Source organism: Poeciliopsis prolifica, unplaced genomic scaffold (genome assembly GCF_027474105.1).
Source record: "Poeciliopsis prolifica strain line A6 unplaced genomic scaffold, Auburn_PproV2 SCAFFOLD037, whole genome shotgun sequence".
NCBI lineage: Eukaryota > Metazoa > Chordata > Actinopteri > Cyprinodontiformes > Poeciliidae > Poeciliopsis > Poeciliopsis prolifica.
Genome location: NW_026562412.1, coordinates 859437 through 865458, shown reverse-complemented (window position 1 = coordinate 865458; position 6022 = coordinate 859437). Strand labels below are relative to the sequence as shown.

Here is a 6022-nt window from a genome sequence, read left to right as displayed (position 1 = left end):
ACTTTCTAGAATAAAATTTGATTGTTTACTTGTTTTTGATCATTTTTCTGCAAAAGAATTTGCTTCCGATATTGATTAGAAACCAAAATGTGTTTATTTTTAAAAACCTACTAATTTTTAAAGGTGAATAACTGTTTCGTCAAGTTATTACAGTTTTAACATGTTCTTCAGGCACTGCTCAAAGATCAACAACGGCATGAAAACCTCAATATTTCTGTCACTTATTCATAAAGGTGACACAAATTTATTACAGGAAAATATTTTAGATAATTGATCCTCAGAATTTTTTTCATTTGGTTTGTGAACTCAATGTTTAGTTCTAAACTAAATATTTACTCTGAGTAAGATATTTAGTTTTTAAATCAATATTTAGCTATGGTAAGTCTGCTAAATATTTTTTCTTTTCAAGTGAAATACGCCAAATATGTCAGTTTTTAACTCAACATTTAGTTTGTAAAATACATATTTACTTTGCTAATGAAGTAGTTTGAAGTTGTGATATTTCTAAATTAATAACTGTTAAAATAATAACCTTCCATGCTAATGACCCTAATTATTGCTGTTAATTTTTAGCTGTAACCTTTGGGCTGAAAAGCAAAAGACGACTCAGTTTGGCCCAGTTTGGCTCAGAGAACCTCATGGCTAACTAGCCTCATGGTTAATGCCTCATGGCTGATAATGAGCCTCATGGCTGATAATGAGCCTCATGGCTAACTAGCCTCATGGCTAACTAGCCTCATGGCTGATAATGAGCCTCATGGCTGATAATGAGCCTCATGGCTAACTAGCCTCATGGCTAACGAGCCTCATGGCTAACAAGCCTCATGGCTGATAATGAGCCTCATGGCTGATAATGAGCCTCATGGCTAACTAGCCTCATGGCTAACGAGCCTCATGGCTGATAATGAACCTCATGGCTAACTAGCATAGCTGCAGGAAGCTCATGGCTCATAATGCTGGTTTTGTCGTCAGGTCAGAGTTCACAGGAGCAACCCTAACCCTAATTCATCGGATCCAGTCATCTGACTCAGTTTAAGGCCTTTCTGAAAACAGGAGGACATCCTGGTCCTGAAGACTGTGGTTCTGGTGAATGTGGGTCAGATCCCAGGAAGGCAGGAACTCCTGCAGGTTCAGTTCGCGGCTGGACAGAGTCCAACAGAACCATCTCTCTGACGGTCTGAGTCTGTTTTCAATGAGTGATAAATCTGTGAGACGATGCAGGCCTTGTCTCCCGGTCAAACATCGGTGGCTGTGGTGTCTCTGGGTCCTCCGTGCTGCTGTGTTTCATTTGGACCGGTTCTGTCTGGCAGACATGCAGAGCCTCAAGAAACTGCTGAGAGAAGCTATAGTTCACAGCCAGCCGCGGACCCACCGGCCCTGGAAGAAGATCCTCATCATGGTGGAAGGGATCTACAGGTGAGGTTGGCCCCTAATGGGCCCCTCCTCTAGGGCCCCTAACGCTCCTTCCTCCTGTGGAGAGGTCAGAGGTCAGCCCTCGTCTCCAGCTGATGATTCAGATCCCAGAATCTGTCAGATTTTTGATGAAGATCATGATTCAGTTTTTCAATTGTGAGATCTGTGAGAGCCACATATCAGCTGTAGGGACCTGATGTGTGGCCCCTACAGTAGTGTCAGTAATGTACATTTGTTTTCTAGAAATAAGAGAATTACAGGCAAAGATTTAATATCTGCATCAAGTAGAGTCTGGAGCTTCATCAAAAAGAAGGTTTAAGAATCGTTGACTTGTGATCAGATGAAACGCTTTCCAGAAAATGTTTATACAATTGCAAGACCAACATAAAGATTAAATGTTGATTTAGAGATTCAGCTGCGGGTCCTCCTGCTGCAGCAGGTCCTATTGCTGCTGCAGGTCCTGCTGCTGCAGGTCCTGTTGCTGCAGCAGGTCCTATTGCTGCTGCAGGTCCTATTGCTGCTGCAGGTCCTGTTGCTGCAGCAGGTCCTATTGCTGCTGCAGGTCCTGCTGCTGCAGGTCCTGTTGCTGCAGCAGGTCCTATTGCTGCTGCAGGTCCTGTTTGCTGCTGCAGGTCCTGTTTGCTGCTGCAGGTCCTGTAGCTGCAGGTCCTGTTTGCTGCTGCAGCATGGAGGGCAGCATAGTGCGGCTGCCGGAGGTGATGGCCCTGAAGAGGCGGTACCGGGCCTACCTGTACCTGGACGAGGCCCACAGCATCGGCGCCCTGGGCCCCAGGGGCTGAGGCGTGGTGGATCACTTCGGCCTCGACCGGCGTGACGTGGACGTCATGATGGGAACCTTCACCAAGAGCTTCGGAGCTGCAAGGGGCTACGTCGCAGGGAAGAGGGTGAGGCTCTGCAGGAGACCCGAGCCGTGCTGACCCGTCTGAGCAGAACTGGGTCGGTTAAAGCTGCTTGGTTTGTGCTGCAGGAGCTCATCGACTTCCTGCGCTGCCACTCACACAGCGCCGTGTACGCCACCTCCATGTCTCCTCCTGTGGTGGAGCAAATCATCACTTCTATGAAGTGCATTATGGGAGAAGACGGAACAACGATAGGTACGCACGACTCAAGTTTCTACCCCGTTTACCTCATTTACATCATTTTCTTCCTTTCAGTGCAATAAATATTCATCTTCTGACTTGAATATTAATAATTGGAATAATTAGTATTAACATGAAGATTATTTTATTATATTTTTGGAGCTGTCACAGCTCATAACTTAATTTAAAGTAATTTATTAGTAGGGAAGTTTTTCTTCCAGAATCAGCTCCTGCTAGTAGTAGTAGTAGCTCACTAGTAGCCACAAGGGGTCAGTGCAGCTCAGTAAAATGAGGAACCAGCTTTACTTCACATCTTCTTATCGCCAGCCTGGTGGTTTTGTCCTGTTTTTCATCCGTCATCATTCTGAATGTGGACCAGCTGGTTTCAGGTCCAGACCGGCTGAATTCATTCAGTTTCCTTCACCAGCTGAGCTGACAGAGTAACAGACGTTTACAGACAGCCGTCCTGTGAAGGACTCGCTGTAAAACAAAACATAATTCAGTCAAAGTGGGCGGAGCCAGGGGGCCCTGAGGGGCGTGGCCAGTCCTGTGGTCAGAAAGACATTGTTTGCTTCAAAGCTTGGCGATGATGGATCTGGTGACTTTTGACAAAAACATAAAACATGCAGAAAACATAAAATAACCCAAAACAAATATCAGCATTTCCCGCGGGGTCAAAGGTCAGGACAGTAGAAGTGAGTCTTGAGAAGTGATTTAACACAATGGTCTGATGTGCTCTGACCTTTAACCGCGAACCTGCCTGGACAGAACCAAGTGGACCAGCAGGGTGTACTTAGTTTCTGTCACACAGGGTGTGTTTTCTTTCCACAGATTGTAGCTCTTGTCTGTTCTGGTCCAGGTTCTGACCGGATCCAGCAGCTGGCTGAGAACACCGCCTACTTCTGGCTGAGACTTCGGGAAATGGGCTTCATCATCTACGGGAACGACGACTCGCCCGTCGTTCCCATGATGCTCTACCTGCCCGCCAAGATGGGGTGAGGCTGCAGCAGCTGACCTTTGACCTCAGGCCACAGGCACTGACTTCTCCCCGTTGTGTCCCGGCAGAGCGTTTGGCCGCGAGATGCTGAGCAGAAACATCGGCGTGGTGGTGGTAGGCTTCCTGGCCACGCCCATCATCGAGTCGCGGGCGCGCTTCTGCGTCTCGGCGGCTCATTCCAGGGAGCTGCTGGACCAGGTGAGAAACGCTGCAGGTTTCTGAGCAAATCCTCATTCCTGCTGAATTTCAACCTTCCACAGAGTCCAGGTTCAAACCCGGCAGAAACAAAGTGCTGAAGAGGAAAGTCACCTGCATTGGAGATGTTTTTGGGTTCTTCATCCTGTTGTAGTTCATTCCTCTCAGAGATGTTTGACGTTTGGACGGTTCTGGCCTTGTTTCTGCTTTCAGACCCGCCGTTCTCACTTCTGATGCTGAAACCTCACTCAGGTTTCATCGAAGGCTGTGGATCGGGTCGATGTGTTCAGGTGGATCAGAAACCCTGGAACATGTGAACCCATATCAAACCTGATTCTTCTTCTCTTGTGCAAACAGGAGAGCAAGACGAGGTGAAGAGGAAGAGCAGCTTCATCTTCGTCTCCTGCTTTGAGTGGTTTCTGTTTCTTTCATCTTCTGCTTCGTTTTCTTGATCCACACAAATACGTGACCCTGAATCCTTTTGTCTTCAAGCGTCTCCTCCTGCTGACTGTAAATGTGTTGACCTTCACATGCAGAGGTCGGCTGCTGCCAGGATGGATGGATCCTGTAAAACGCAGCAGCCTGGAAGGCTGCAGGCGGTGGGAGGGGCCACATTTGATCTCTTTATTGTTCGGCCCGATTATGAAGGTAAGCTTCATCTTCATGCTGGTTGGACCTTTTCCCTGTTGCCAGAGGAAGTTAAAGTGAGGGATCAGACCTAACATAACAGAAATGTTCTGGTTTGTGCTGGAAGTCATCGCTAAAGAGGTTCTCTACTCAGAGAGCAAAGGAAAGTTAAGTGGAAGGACAGTGCAACAAGAAAGCATCCTCCAGTGGTGATGCAATAGTTTGAATCCTGTGGCCTGCTGATCCATAGGAAACAAGATGAAGTTCAGTCTGACTGGGAAAACCAAACGATGCGTCAGAAGGTTTGCAGGAAACCGACTGTAACGTCCTGTTGGTTCCTCTGTCATGATGCGCCGCAGAAATAACAGTCAATATTTATGTTGAACCAAAGAAAATTCAAATATTAAGCACAGATTGAAGAGTAGAGGCTGATGTAAGGAGCGTTCCTGACCGTCATCATAGCAACATGTTTCCATGTTTGTTGCTTTGCTGTTTCAGGCCAAAAGCTGAAACATTTAGTCATGAATGTCTCCACAGGCGCTGCGAGCCACCAGTGAGGTCGGTGACCTTCTTCAGCTCAAGTATTCGCGTCACAGGATCCAGCCGTCTGGGTCGCGACCCTTTGATGACGGCGTCTACGAGGACACAGGTCAGATGCATCACAAGTCTTCCCTGTGGTCCCTGATGACGGCCCATCAGAAACAGCCTGGCCTCCAACTGCTGCGTGGAAGAAGCTCCTCTTCTTCTCATTCTGTGTTTTTCTGACTCTGTGAGGCAGAAACCAGTAACATCATCCTTCATCCACCTGATGCTCTATTCAGCTGCAAGTTCTCCATGTTTTCCAGCTGAGCTTTTCATCTGTCTGTAAAATATGATGTTGGCTAACAAAATAGTTTCCTGTTGCTTTGTTTGCTCAATGAGTGACGTGTTCATATCTCCTGTCATCTGGTTGGTCCAAAGTTACATTGTTCAGGATCTGGTTTATTGTCACGGCGGTGCTGAGCTTCTGAAGGATGAAGATAATAAAACAGCAGAACCTGATCCGATCAGGTTCTGATCGGGTTCTGATCAGATCAGGTTCTTATTTCAGTTTTAGGAGTTCACACACTGCATCCCAGCATTGATTTGGCCTTTCCCAGATTATAAAACAGTTTCAAGGTAACTAGAACAGATTATTATGTCAGATTACAACGTTAGAGGATGCAGGATCACAAAAGGCCACTTGGGGGCAGAGTGGAGCAGGATGTTTGATTTCAGGTATTTTTTATGTTCCAGATTTTGACATATTTGTCCAGTTGGAGGATTATTTCCTTAATGTTCTCAGCTGAAGCTTTAGAGGCAGAAACACTGAAGGTGATGCGAGGCGACAGGCTCAGACGAGTTGATGGTCCGGTCCAAACGAGCCCAAACCATCATTCCTCCACCGCTGTGCTGGACTGTCGGCCTCTGGTGTTTGTGCCGATTTCCTCCGTCTCGTTTCAGTTCCAGACGTTCTCTGGTGGATTTTAGTGCCTTGAAGTCATTTTTACAGATTTGGAAAATGTTGAGCATCTTTATTTGTGGTCTTTACCAGAAGTTGTGAACGCTGGATGTGTTTCTGTTGACTTGGATTTCATGCTCTAAGATGCTCCACCAGAATCACTGCAGCAAGATGTTCATGTATGAGCTGCCACTGTTCCAGTTCAATCAG

General features: G+C 46.7%; 1 pseudogene; it reads left to right on the top strand.

The window, feature by feature from the left end:
* Nucleotides 1–1312: 1312 nt before the first annotated feature.
* Nucleotides 1313–5841, top strand: LOC129374651 (serine palmitoyltransferase 2-like; annotated as a pseudogene).
* Nucleotides 5842–6022: the final 181 nt, after the last annotated feature.